Genomic DNA, 15,363 nt, shown 5'->3' with positions numbered 1-15,363 from the left:
GTTGCAATATTTTCATGCCTTCTACTTCTTGTGATAATTTTTTGGCTTTAGATTTGGTGAAATATGAAAGTTACTCATGTATACATGTGTCATATGTGCAAAAATCAAGGGAAGTAAAAATGGATGACATATACATATACAACATGTACACCTTGTCTCTTTTGTTAGCCACATTTCAGATTAAGCAACGCCGATGACGACTTTGTTTTCAAGAAGGGGAGGATGATGAGGACATGACTACCTTGGATACGACCAAAAATATTGCATACATGCATATTTGTCAGGTGATTTCTAGTGCAAACTATTCAATAATCTATTTATGTTATTCAGAACAAAAATACTTCACACACTTTTGTGTTTTGTCTAATTGTAGGTGCATGGGACATTTGTACAATCCACATATGAAGATAAGGGAGAAGGAGAAGTTTAGGTTCTGTTCAAAAAGTTCTCTCACGTCACTTTTGGGCCAAGAGAAAATAGAGTCCAAGTCTCTCACGTTCTGGATTCAGATTCGGACTGCACCGACATACCTGACTCAAAACGTCAACAACTTTTCCATATGGACTCCAAATTGGGTGATTCTTTCTTTGTTGGAAAGTAGATTTCGTGCTATTTCCAACCCAATTGGAATCACCTTCAAATTCGTCCGGAGCATTGAGATATCGACGAAACAATCTGACGCTACAGTAGAATCCGAGTCAAACAACAAGTCCAAAGGTGTTGCACCACCTCCACTTGGGCCCATGAGCCTTGTACGACCTAGGGTTAGTTTTAGGCTGCCTTGGGACGTCCTTCCACCTCCTTGGCCGCCACCCCTTGCTCCTATATAAGTAGATCCATCCAGTAGCTTTTTTCCTTGGGTTTTGTTTAGATTAAAGTTCGCCATAACTGCAACTTCGCGTACTTCATTTGTGTTCAATGACAAGACAAAGGCATCATAGAACCCCACCTTGATGAATAAAGATTTCCTCTTATACTCGCAATATCCAGATTGCAATCTTAGTTTCTTGCTTGTTCTTTGTTTGCCTGCAGGAAACAGACCTTCGTGGTCAGGTTGATCGTGCTCCGGCGTGGTCAATAACCTCTCGGAGTTGGTTTAGCGATTGCTAAGGCGCGACGTCCTCGCACGTTCGTAGTCGGATTGTCAAAGTCGGCTTCCTCCAAACGATATCCACCATCTCATCGAAAGACGGGACACCTTTGCCACTATCATGCGTGACGTAGGGGTCATGCGTGGGGCGGTTCCCGCACGCATGCGTCACATCATGGTGAATGGGAGAGGCGGCTCGCGCCTTCCCCATAAAAGGAGGGAGGCGTAGAGGCACGGCCCATTTACTTGGGAGGACTCGGGTCATTGGCTTCAGGGCGCCCGCGCCCCATGATCACGGGGTGGGGAGCGGCTGCTTAGCCCGTCCCTTTAATGCTGCTCGCTCGCCATGTGTCCCTCATGCAGGTGGCAGGAGGTGGAGGCGGGAAACCGGGTCGTCGTTGATTGGGGCAGCGGATTGGTCCTGATTCCTTGCGCCCTCGACGGCCTGATTAGTCGAGTGGGATGGCCGAGCCCTGACTCCGCCCCTTTATAAGAAGGGGAGGGGGGCGGGATTCCACATTCTTCCATCATCCGTCTCCTTCCACCTCCACTTATTTCTTCCATCTGCCATGGTGAGAGGAAGTGCTGGCCCTTTGACGGTGGCAGCGAGGGTTGCTGCTTGTCAATGTGTTCCTCCTCCCCAAGAGCTCGTGGCGGCGGAACCGGCCACGGGAGGAACGGGGAGGAGGCGAGGCCGAGGTCATTGTGGCGCCCGGAGGAGAGGAGGACGGGGCGGCGCATCGGCCTCGCCTCCGCCAGCGATGCCTCCCCCGACGGAGGGCCATGTCGGGGACCAGCCTTGCGAGTTCTTCATCAGGCTGCGCCAGCCACCGTATCGCCGCCTGTCTTCCTACTGCATTTGCTCAAGAGATGGAGCTCGATCCACCTCAGACCCTCTGGTTGCACATGAGGGGCTGCGAGCACGGCGGCACGCGGGTCGACATCGACTTCCCCGCTCCTCATGTCATGTACCTCCGCCGCGGATGGAAGACGTTCACTCGCATCCACAGCCTGACGGCGGGGCTTGTCCTCCACTTCAAGTTAATGGAGGGCAGCCTGCTTTCCATCAAGGTCCTTGAAGATCTCGGAACCCGCTTGAAGTGCTGCGTGGAGAGCTCCTCCGACAATGAAGATTCCTCTTCAAGCGGGAGTGATGAGGAGGGCAGCGACAGCGACGACGAGAGCGTCGAGCGGTGTCATGTCGACCTCGTCTCCGACTGACCGCGTCGCCCCGCCCTATGGCGTGCGGCCTGCCAAGGGCCTTCCTCGTCAAGCTCTCCATCAGGGCGCTCCCCATCGTCTCCTTGGGCGGCTGACGTAGGAGAGCCAGAGGAGCCAAAGAAGGCGGGTGGCGGCCGTCAAGTCGGAGCACGCGGGCACCGACGCCTTCGCCGCGTATTGTCGGCCCGCTGCCTCGTCTTCCAGCTCCTTTCCCGTCACCAAGATGTTCTCTTGGTGCATTCTGCTCCTCGTACCTCGCTTAGACGCTCTTTTTGCCCTCCCGCCATCTTGTTCCGCTTTCTGAGGAGAGGGACAAGAAATGCATTACGAGCATCTTATCTCTTTTTAGTTTGTAAGCCTGCGGGCACTTGTTAATTATAAGACTTGTTATCCCCTTGCTCATGTTTTTAATTCTGTATGAACTGTACCTGTATGGGATGTTTTTAATGAAAAAGGGTGCTTGCCGGGTTATCTGTGCGTGAGCGAGGCCCGTGCCAAGGAACGAATCCTTGTTATTTTTAAGATAAACATTGTCGCCCGGCAACAGGCCTTGTCGTTCCCTAACTTCAGTCGACCATTCTCACGCTTTCGGCAGAGGCATGAGCGAAGTAGAGTTAGGCCCTCCGTTTATTTCCTTGCCACCGCATCTATGACCCGGTTCTATCCTAGGGACTTGGGTACAAGAAGAAGGGGGAGCACGGTGGTCTTGGAGCAAAACGAGGTTTCATTTGTCCCAGTTCTATACGTAAATGCACAACAGGGGATGGAGGACTTATCTAAATCCGCAGCCCCCGACAACTTTGGCTTGCCGTGGTTAGATCCTTGTGTCTTCATCCCCCGACAATCTTGGCTTGCCGGGGCCGGAGCGCCGATTTGTTTTCTTTCTCCCAAGCGGCTCAACAGAAGTGTCCAAGTGCCCTGCGAACCAAAGGAGTAAGAGAAATGCATACTCGACCTCTAGGCTAGGGGTTAGTCGCCGCTACGCACTATCAACCCTAACCGAGGGAGAGACTTAACCTAGCATGCATGCTAAAACTTAGGGCGCCAGTGCTTCGTTTATTTATGCTCAGGGTCTGCGCCTGGCTTTGTACAGAGGGTTACATGCCTTGCTAGCAAGGCTTGTACAAAAGGTGGGTTACCGGGGGCCCCGACAACCGCGCCTTATGGGTAAAACTTGCGAAGATGTTCAATATTCCAGGAGTTGCTCATTGGAATAGCATCTTCAGTCTCAAAGAGGACCGCGCCAGGCCTGGTGACTCGTATTACCCGATAAGGGACTTCCCACTTCGGCGTCAACTTGTTGGAATTCTTGACCGACTGAACGCGCCGAAGAACAAGGTCGCCTTCCTCAAAGCTTCGGGCATGAACCTTGCGGCTATGGTAGTGGCGCAAGGCTTGCTGGTAGCATGCTGCTCTCACAGCCGCCCGAAGACGATCTTCCTCAAGGAGCGTTGCGTCATATTGCCGCAATCGGTCTTGCTCAAGCTCGTCATAAGCGAGCACTCGAGGTGACCCGTATATGAGTTCCATGGGGAGAACTGCTTCTGCCCCGTATACCAGGGCAAAGGGTGCTGGCCGGTGGCTCGATTTCGTGTCGTTTTGATAGACCAAAGAACCGCCGACAACTCATCAATCCAGAACCTTCCGCTTTTGTGCAGCTTGTGAAAAGTCTTTGTTCTTAGGCCTCGCAGTACTTCAACATTTGCCCTCTCTGCCTGGTCGTTGCTCCATGGGTGTGCCACGGAAGCGAAACAGACCTTGCTGCCGAGGTCTTGGGTGTACTGCATGAAGGTGTGGCTTGTGAACTACGTGCCATTGTCGGTGATGACTCTGTTTGGCACACCAAAACGGCAGACTAGTCCCTTGAAGAACTTGACGGCTGACTGTGATGTCACCTTCCTCACTGCTTCCACCTCCAGCCACTTTGTGAACTTGTCGATTGCAACGTACAAGTACTCTAAGCCCCCGATATCACGGGGGAAGGGGCCCAGTATGTCGAGCCCCCAGACCGAAAACGACCAGGATAGGGGGATTGTTTGAAGGACTTGAGCTGGTTGATGAAGCTTCTTTGAATGGAACTGACACGCTTCACACTTGGTTACAAGTGCCGTTGCATCCTGGAGGGCAGTGGGCCAGAAGAAACCTTACCGGAACGCTTTGCCAGCAAGGGCCATCGACCCTACGTGGGAGCTACATATGCCTCCGTGTATCTCCGCCAACAGCTCCAGTCCTTCCTCCTCGGAATGCTGATGTGGAACATCCTATGGACATCACCATGTCAAGAGTCCGTTTGGCAAGTGACACGTGTGACATCTACTTCACATACCCAAAGGTGAATCATCTCCTTTACACGTGCTCACTTAACCCCTTCGAGGATGGTATACTACTTGACACTCCACTCGTGTGCATGCATAGGTATTGTCGGAACACTACGGACGACGAGGAGGAGTGCAAGCGCCAAGGTACAACTACACCATCCGCGAGGGAAGCCTGGAAGCGAAAACGGAAGAAGACGGAGCGGCTGATGCTACTGCGGCCGTACATTCGGGCCAAGGGCCGGACATCCGGCGCCTGTGCAGCCGCCCAGGATCTGCACCAACAGAAGGCCAAGAGCTTCCGCGGCCGGACATCTAGCGCCAGCCCGGACATCCGGCGCCTCAGCAATGCCCGGACATCCGGCGACCAACCCAGGAAATCCGGCGACGCCTATCCAGAGAAGAACAGATTCAACCACTGCCAGGCCGGACATCTGTCCCGTGCCCCGGACATCCAGCGTCTCGCGAACAGCCGGACATCCGGCGCCTGCCTACGCGTAGAGTCGGGCCAAAGACCCATGTATCCCTCTTTCCCACTTAACCCTTCATGGCTTAGAATATATATACTACTCCCCCTCCTCCTAGTTAGGGTTAGCAAAGGTTTAGCTCATGCTTGTGTGAGAGCTTTGCTCATCCACTTGGTTACCTTCTCCATGGAGATTCGAGCCTCCACCGGAGAAGATCCCTCAAGCGGATTCAAGACCCCTTTTAGGGAAGAACTCAAGACCTCCTCACGGAGAAGACCGGCTACCCTTGTATCGTCCTTAGTTGTCAATGAATCGTGTATCTTTTCTTATGTACTCGAGGATCTAGCACATGTGTGACTTGTTCTTGTTAGTTTGAGTGTTCCTCTTATGTTTTCCCTCGTTTCCCTCCTCGTGTTCTTCGTGTTCTTCGCAGGATCCGCTCCTTTCATGAAAGATCGGCCAATTAGGGTTCCACCCTACATCATCTTGGTATCATGATCCACGTTGATCACGATTTCGGAGCCTCCCCGTTGTGTTTTCTAGCCTAATTTTGTTGATTCTGTCCTAAATTCGAAAATTCCCCACAAAAATAGCCCCCAATTTTTTTCGATTTGTTGGTGTGATGATATTTTGTTGATTTTGATCCATGGATTCGCTGTGTCTTGAGTAGATCTAGCTTCTCCCCACTTTCTCCACTTTCCATCCACAAAATCCATCAAATTTTGCCCTTGGAATCATCAATTTCCGCCCCCAATTCGAAAATTTCCGCCCCAAACGAGATCTGGATTCGTCGGGCCGGACATCCGGGCCAAAGGCTGGACATCTCGGTCCCCGGCCGGACATCCGGCTCCTGGAGCGCCAAATCTGCACGGTTCTGGACATCAGGTCCCGGATTTCTGGCCCCGAGCCCGGATGTCCGGCCCCTGTACATTTCAGCTTTCCCGTTTCACCGTTTTGTCCATAACTAATTCATCCGGAGTCCGATTTTCATGTTCTTTAGCTCGTTGAAAAGATCTTGACATCCCCCTTCTAACAAAAATACCACCATAACCGTTTGACTCCATCAAAGTTTTGGAACTTTGGCATCTTTGCCTAGGGCTTCCGCCACAACCTCCGCATAACCACCACCGACTTTCGCAACCTAACCAGTTTTGTTCCTTATAGCATTTGTGGTTGCTTGAGTAGTGATTCGAGTCTCCTAAGGTGTTTAGGCTACTTAGGGATGATTGCTTCTTCATCAACCACCACCACCACCATAACTCCCACATAGGCTTGTCCACCATACACTTCCACCACCCCGACTTAACCCAATTTTGTTTGTGTTGTGAGTTGTGTCTCCTAAGGTGTCTTGGCTACTTAGGGACCGTGCTTCCAACTACGACACCGTGTATAGTCCACCACCTTACCCTTCACTTCCGCATTGCTACTCGCATAACCCATCATTGCCATTCCGCAATTCCATTGAGCTTCCACCAACCACCACCGCATTCCCGCTACCACCATTTGACATTTGAGATTTTGAGTTCGCGGTTTTTCCATTTCCTAAGGTGTTTCGGCTACTTAGGGATGAGTCTCCATCATCTTGGTATCTCCATCAAGATCACCGCCACTCATCATCGCCAAGGACGGTAACCTCCATATCATCTTGGTATCATGGTAACCCTCCATTGTATATTCCCTTGCAATTGCATTGATAACCCCTAGCCCATTTTGCGTCACTTGCCTATCGAGACTAGCCATTTGAGTATTGTCGGCAACGTTACTTGTGCACATTAGTGATCTACACCTTCCATTGCATACATATCATATCATATTGGTACCATATCATCCCTTGTGTCACAAGATTGTTCCCATATATACCCAATTGCTATCTTGGTTTGTGCATTTCATGAAGTGGCCATATACGAAAAAAAGAACAAGCTTTTAAGCAAAGAAAAAGAGTGAACAAAGAGCTTGTAAGAAAGTGCCATAGCATCATATCACATTGCAAAAGATGGTCATATCCGATCATCTTGGATCATACCACCGGAACATCATATACATAGCATACTTGGGATAGAAGTCGTTGCATTTTTGTCTCCTATAGGTTGTGCACAAGTGTCGTATCCGCCTATTGAGAAATCGTGCTAGCGTCTCTCTAGAGTTGTGCAACAAGAGCATTTTCCGTGGATTCCACATTTTGAGCTCATTCCTTGGTTGCACGACCCCATTTATCTATCAGTGTGTGCGTTTCCGTGTGCAATTCATTGCTATTGGTCTACTTGTTTCACTTGCGAATTTGTGAATCTCTTTCAACATTATTGACTCTTGCTAACATTTTGCATCAAATTTTTGTGCCACTATCCTCACCGAGCTCCACCATAAGCCTTACTTGTGTAGGTGTGAGAAACCGACAAGAATTGGTACCAATTGTGCTATTTCCTTGTCCACATTGGAGTGATCATTGATCCACTTTCAACTTCAGTCAAGTTACATTTGGTATCCGTTCTTCTCTTTCTACCACTAACATTTTTCTCTTGGAGTGATGGATAGGCAAGGCATTTCAGCTTCAGTCTACAACAACAACGACAAGTTCGATGCCATGAACAACTCCAATGATGCCAAGATGCAAGCTCACATGGAGTAGATCAAAGCCCTCATCAAGTCCTACAAGCGGTCTTCCTCATCTTCGAGAAGACACTCAAGAGCACATGCCTCCGAGCTACCATCTCCGGCAAGGTCACATCGGCATCGACACCATCACCACCACGAACGTGAACGTCAAGAGCTCAACACCAACAACCGCTCAAAGACTTCACCATCTCCCTTGGCATCTTCGACAAGCGACTTCAAGGCATCTTCGCCTACGGACATACGGCATCTTTGCCCACAAGCATTTCAAGAGAAGCTCCCCAAGCTCAAGTCCGTGACTTCCACGAGCTACTACCACCTCGACATCGACCATGAGATTCCTTTCTATGGGACTCTAGAACCCGAGGAGTATCTCGAGTGGGAGTGTTTGATGGACGACTACCTCAAGCTACATCAAGTTCCTCCCAAAGATCAAGTGAAGTGCGCCACAAGGAACTTGCATGACTACGCGTCCACATGGTGGCTTCACACACCTTCGGAGACCTACAACATGAGTTGGCCCAAGAAAAAGAGGGCTTTGCGGCAAGAGTTCGTGCCTCCAACCTACATGGAACAACTTCTACGCCAATTGGAGAACACCACCCAAGGATCCAAGTCCATCGGCGAGTACTTCAAGGAGATGAACAAAGCCTTGCGACGAGCCGACGAGGGTGACCCCATTTTGATGAAGTTCCACTTCATGATGGGATTGCAAAATGACATCTCCAAGACGATCTTCCTCGAGAACTACAAGTCCCTCGACGACAACTACATTGGTGCTCTCAAGGCGGAACAAGAACTCATAAAGGCCAAGGCTTGTTCAACCCAAGCACACTTTGCGACGACCAAGCTCCATGAGAACAAGCGTGAGGCTAGTACCACCAAGATGTCCAAGCCCGACGAGCTCCAAGACGATGCTCCCAAGTTTGACTTCACTGTCATCCCTCTTTGTGGCTTTGATGATGCCGAGTCTACTTTGACTCTTTTTCAAGATGGTGCGGTGACAAGTACGACTACGGAGAACCTCAAGGACCAAGCTTTGGAGGCGAGCGACAAGGTGGCGAGCAAGGATGATGCTTCCATCTTAGGAGGCAAGAGTGCTGATGTGCCATCTTCGGCCTTCATCCACGGTGATAACAACGAGATGGTTGAGCATGGGATTTTCCCTTCGACCACGGCGACGTATGATGACTTGAGTGACTTGTGCCACCATATTGAGAGTGAGAGTGACTTCACCACTAGCCCCATATATGTGTTGCCACAATTCACATGTGAGGAGAGCCACAACCCCCACCACTTGAGTGAGATGAGTGACTCCACCATATGTGAGTTTGAGTGCACCTATTCTGAGGGAGTGAGTGAACCACCACATAGATAGAGTGAGATAGTTGATAGGTTGTAACACCTCGTATGTAACCGACCATATTTGTATTCCAACTCTTGCCATTTCCGGCACTAAGTTATAATATTTCCTCGTTGTCGGGTTTTTTTTCTTCGTGTGCTTTTGTCTTTGTCATGCAATCTCATATCATTTCATCATGTGCATTGCATTTGCATACGTGTTCGTCTCATGCATCCGAGCATTTTCCCCATTGTCCGTTTTGCATTCCGGCGCTCCTATGTCCTCCGGTGTCCCTTTTTACCTCTTTTCGTGTGTGGGTGTTAAACGTTTTCGGATTGGACCGAGACTTTCCAAGCGGCCTTGGTTTACTACCGGTAGACCGCCTGTCAAGTTTCGTGCCATTTGGACTTCGTTTGATACTCCAACGGTTAACCGAGGGACCGAAAAGGCCTCGTGTGTGTTGCAGCCCAACACCTCTCCAAAGTGGCCTAAAACCCACCAAAACCCTCTCCATCATCTAGATCGTTCGATCACGATCGCGTGGCTGAAAACCGTGCTCAATTTGGAGCCTCCTAGCTCCTCCTATCTATAATAAGGGCCACTCCCCGAAAATTCTGGGTCATTTCGCACCCTAAACCTAGCCCCTTTCCTCTCCGCGTGCCGGACAACGTCCGCCCGCCGCCGGACATCCCCTCCCGGCCAATACTGAGGCGCCACGTGGCCTTGCACCGCCTCCTGCGCCGCCGGCCCGGCGAGCCCGAGTCGGGCCCTCCGAAGCTCATCGCCGCACCGCCTCCTCCTCGCCTCTCCTCCGCCCGCGCGTCGCCCCACCGACGCCGGCGCCGCCCGCCATTGCACCAACACCGGCGCCGACCACCGCCGCCATCCGCACCGACGCCGGCGCCGACCACCGCCGCGCGCCGCCCCCTTGTCATCCTCGCTGCCGCGTCGCCCCGGCGACCCCCGCAGCTCCGGTCGTCGTCCTCGCCTGCCTCCTCCTCTCCTCGGCAAGCTCCGGCCGGCGACTCCATCTCCAGTGAACAGGAGCCCCGGCCATCCTCGAAACGCGTGCCGATCTGGATCTGGATCGGTTGACTTTTTGCCCTAACCCTAGTTTTTTTTGCATATCTTCATCGCATCATATCTCATCATCCGTGGCTCTGTTTTGGGTGTGTAGCATATCAAATTGTTCGTCTCGACGAGTACTTCATTTCATCTCATTGCATCATGTTCATTTGAGCTCATCTTGATGCCCTAAATGTTGTTGGAAGAGTGCTAGTTTCTGTTAGTTTCAGATTCATATCAGTAATTGGACATTTCTCATTTTTGCCATGATTGATGTGTGCCTCCTATGAACTTGAGCCCTACATGAGTTTTGAAGTATGCCATGCCATCTTTACATGGGTGTATGCATGTATTTTTGTGATCTATGTGGTGACTAGCACAAGCATGCCAAGTAGCTCTCGTAATGTTGCTGATTTCAGGGACTTGGAAATATTCTAAGTCTTTGTCCTGTCAATATTTTTATGCCATGTATTCATGTTGCTACCGAGTGATCCATGCCTCTTTTGAGCATGATCAGTAAGGATGTTTTGTAGATATTGTGGTGCTCTATCCATCCATGTCTTTGTTTGCAATTATGGAGCACCCTAGCTTGAGTCAATCGAGCTCTACTTTTGTTATAAAATGTTCCGGGCAGAATGTTTACATGTTAAGCATTTTTGCCGAGCTTGTTGTAGTTGATTCGTGCATGCTATGATGTTGCTCTTGCCATGTTTAGCTTCTATGCCATGTATACTTGCTGGGTGTATGCTTAGTTTATCATGCAATGCCTAGTGGTGAGTGCATCGAGCTCGTAAACATGCCTACTTGATATCTGTTTTGCCATGTTCCAGTTTTCTAGTAAGTCTGAATCTGTTAACAATATTTGCTATGTTCACATGGATGCCATTGTATTTTCTGATCCCTTTTGGCTTATGGTCAGTAAGGGACTTTTGTTGTATGCTTTGAGTAGCTTCATGCCATGCCTTGTTTTGCCATGATATGTTCCTGTAGCATGTTGTTATCTTGCTCTAAACATTGCTTCCTGATGTTAAATTCCTGACTTGATGTTATTTTCACTAAGTCTGTAACCTGATATCTTTTGCACTTTTGCCATGCTTGTTTGAACCTGCTATTGAGTGAATTAGCCATAGCTCAGTGTTCATCTTTTGTCAAGAATCTTGAGTGGATCCCTGCCATGTATTTTTTTGCTATGTTAGAGTGTTGTAGCTTGTTGTTCTTGATGCATTTAGGAGGCCTCGTGCTGTTAATCGCAGATCAGTGCCATAGTTGTTTTGCTTGTCATTTGCAAACCGTGCATCCGATTCCGGTGATCTTTATATCGATTTCGACCGAAATCAACTCCTCTTTCCAGTGGCACTCTTGGTTTTCCAAGTTGAGGCCAGGTTCAATCATTCCTTTCCAAAGCATGCATATGCATCGCATATCACATCCCGCATATCATGCCATGTTTTGCATCATGTTGTTTGTGCATTGCACGTGGTTCATTGTGTCTCGCTTTGCTTGTTGTTATTGCTTGGGTAGAGCTGGGAGACAAGTACGTGATCGAGGAGCCCGTTGAGTATGTTTACAAGGATCAAGCTAACATCAACTCAGAGAACTTTGCAGGCAAGATGACCATACCCTCGAAATCACTTCTATCTTTGCTTGCTAGATGCTCGCTCTTTTGCTATGCCTATGCTACAATACCTACCACTTGCTTATCATGCCTCCCATATTGCCATGTCAAACCTCTAACCCACCTTGTCCTAGCAAAACCGTTGTTTGGCTATGTTACCGCTTTGCTCAACCCCTCTTATAGCATTGCTAGTTGCAGGTGAAGATTGGAGTTTGTTCCTTGTTGGAACATGTTTATTGTTGGGATATCATTATATTATCTTGTCTACTTCAATGCACCTATATACTTGGTAAAGGGTGGAAGGCTCGACCTTATGCCTGGTGTTTTGTTCCACTCGTGCTGCCCTAGTTTTCGTCATACCAGTGTTATGTTCCTTGATTTTGCGTTACTTACACGGTTGGGTTATAATGGGAACCCCTTGACAGTTCGCCTTGAATAAAAATCCTCCAGCAAGGCCCAACCTTGGTTTTACCATTCACCACCTAGCCTCTTTTTCCCTTGGGTTCTGCGGACTCAAGGGTCATCTTTATTTAAACCCCGGGGCCAGTGCTCCTCTGAGTGTTGGTCCAAAACAGAGCCACTTGCAGCGCCACCTCGGAGAAACTTGAGGGTTGGTTTTAGTTGTATGTAGTGTTAATCCAGTGTGCCCTAAGAACGAGATATGTGCAGCTCCTATCGGGATTTGTCGGCACAGAGGGTGGTCTTGCTGGACTTGTTTTACCATTGTCGAGATGTCTTGTAACCGGGATTCTGAGTCTGATCGGATTGTCTTGGGAGAAGGAATATCCTTCGTTGACCGTGAGAGCTTGTGATGGGCTAAGTTGGGACACCCCTACAGGGATTTGAACTTTTGAAAGCCGTGCCCGCGGTTATAGGCAGATGGGAATTTGTTAATGTCCGGTTGTAGAAAACCTTAAACTTAACTTAATTAAAATGAATCAACTAAGATGTGTGGCTGTGATGGTCTCTTTTCGGCGGAGTCCGGGAAGAGAACACGGTCTCGTGTTATGCTTGAACGTAGGTTGTTCTAGGATCACTTCTTGATCATAGTTTCTCGACCGTGCCTTTGCCTTCTCTTCTCGCTCTCATTTACGTATGTTAGCCACCATATATGCTAGTCGCTTGCTGCAGCTCCACATCATACCTTTTACCCTTCCTATAAGCTTAAATAGTCTTGATCGTGAGGGTGTGAGATTGCTGAGTCCCCGTGACTCACAGATTACTTCCAAACCAGATGCAGGGACTGATGATACCGCTCCAGGTGATTCGACTGAGCTCAAGTGGGAGTTCGATGAGGACTCAAGACGATACTACGTTTCCTTTCTAGACGATCACTAGTGGTGCCTAGTTGGGGCGATCGGGGACTTTGTCGCATTTGGGGTTGTTCTTTATTTTGGTTTCGTAGTCGGACCTTGAGTGTATCTGGATGAATGTAATGATATTTATGCTATTGTGTGACGTGGCGAGTGTAATCCAACTATGTACCTCTTTTCCTTATTCATTACATGGGTTGTGTGAAGATTACCTCACTTGCGACATTGCTTACAATGCGGTTATGCCTCTAAGTCGTGCTTCGACACGTGGGAGATATAGCCATATCGTGGGCGTTACATAGGTCATGTGAGGCCACTTTCAACACTAACGACTTGACCTCTACCTCTATTGTGTCTTCTCATTTGGTGCTAGGTCCCTTATATGATGACGCACCGATTCTCGACGACTTCGTCCTACCTTTGGACAAGACGATGGCCATGGTGGAATGTGATGCACCCCCACATGGTTCCATCAAGATGAAGATGACCACCATTTGGTCTTTCCCACCTCACCTACACCACATGAGTGGAATGACAAGGTAACATAGGTGAAGGTGATGCTCTAGTCCCACTAGTGGACATTCTTGACGTTGATTGCTTGCATGATGTTGATCAACCTATTTCCATGCTTCATGCTAGTGTGACTTCCCCATGTGATGATTTACCCATTTATGATGAGTATGATGATTGCCATGTGGATTCTTTTAGTTGTGATGCCATGTTATATAGGATTTCTTGTGCTAATTCTCTCGGTCACACCATGTTTGCCAATCCGCTTGACTTGTCATATGCTATGCATGAGATCAATCATATGTCATATTTGCAATCTCTTCATAGTGACTCTGCATATGCTATTAAAATAAACCCAATTTGCACATATGGCATAGATGACAAGACCATGGTTATTGGCATTTATTTTTCTTATGATGATATTGATATGCTCCCTTTGCATCATTTATCTCATATGCCATGCCATGACCACCTAGCTTCGGATATGCATTGTTTTGGGTGTTGCCCATTTTCTCCATATGATGTTTCCAATATTGCTCATGAGGAGACCCCCATAGTTTCCTCATACATTTTAGGAGATTTTGATCACTCCCATCGTGTTATACACAATAACTATTCTTTCATGATGGATGACATGTTCTTATACCATGCATCAAATTTCTTTGAGTGATGCTTATCTTGTGCTAACTCTCACGTGCACATACACATCATGATGGATGATGTGTACATTTACCACACACACAATTTCTTTCGTTTGTGTTTCTTTTGTGTAGGTACCCTTGAATACTTGTCAACCTCGCAATCCCACGAGTTGACCAAACGAGCTCTAGAGAGCAATGATGACTTGGGATTCCATGGATTGTCTTCCCACCGCTCTCTTCGCGCCGCCCGCGGGTGGTACGGCGACGCCCCCGGAGGGTCCCGCTCCGCCTGCGGGGGGGCCCAGCTTTGTCTCTGGATTTTGCTGCGTGCGGCCCGTCGCCTTGCGCATGAACAACGCCGCTTGCCAGGCTCTGACTGCTTGAGCAATGTTGGTGCTCGCGGGCCGCGCCTTGGGTCCTGTCCGTGACTCGCCCGCTGTTCGCCTGCACCGGTACGGGCCATCCGGCTCCCGACAAACCGACCGCCGTGGCTGCCTTCTTCTTTGAAAGCCATGACGATGAAGAACCGCTAGGCTGACTGCCAGACCAGATTTCACAACTACGCGTCCCCTACCTGGCGCGCCAGAGATGTCGGTGGAAACGACACTTATGGGGTCACTAGGATCCCTTCTATGGTAGGCAGGCGCGGGGTCGTGAGAAGAGCGGGTCTGACAGGGAGCACACAGATCGTTTACCTAGGTTCGGGCCGCGAAGATGCGTAATACCCTAGTCCTGCTTTGGTGGATGTATTTGAGTGTTCTTGTGTTCTTGAGCTAGCTACGGGGTGCAACTTTGCCCAAAAGAGCCGAATCCCTCTCCTGGTCGCCTCGAGCCTCCTTTTATAGGCAAAAATGGGTTGCCACAGTGGCACACATGAGGCAGAAAGGTCTACAGTCGGTGAGCCTATCCTCTAGGACCGTCGGACAAACGCATTTAATGCGCTGCCGACGTGCCCCCCTTGATTTATCAGGGACGCCAGGGAAGCACGTCCCAATTGTCGCTGCCTCGCCTGGCCTTGACACGCGTCCGAGCCGACGGGGCATTGTGGTGCCACGTTGGCTGGTTGCTGGGCTGGCGCGGTGGTGGAGCCTTCAGGAAGACTTGCATGCACCACGCATGAGCTTGCTGGGTTGGTTTAGAGGTCGCGTGTCGCCATGCAGGCGCCTGCTCAACT

The sequence above is a fragment of the Triticum aestivum genome, chromosome 7A (assembly GCF_018294505.1).
Source record: "Triticum aestivum cultivar Chinese Spring chromosome 7A, IWGSC CS RefSeq v2.1, whole genome shotgun sequence".
Classification (NCBI taxonomy): Eukaryota; Viridiplantae; Streptophyta; class Magnoliopsida; order Poales; family Poaceae; genus Triticum; species Triticum aestivum.
This window is presented reverse-complemented; position numbering follows the sequence as displayed.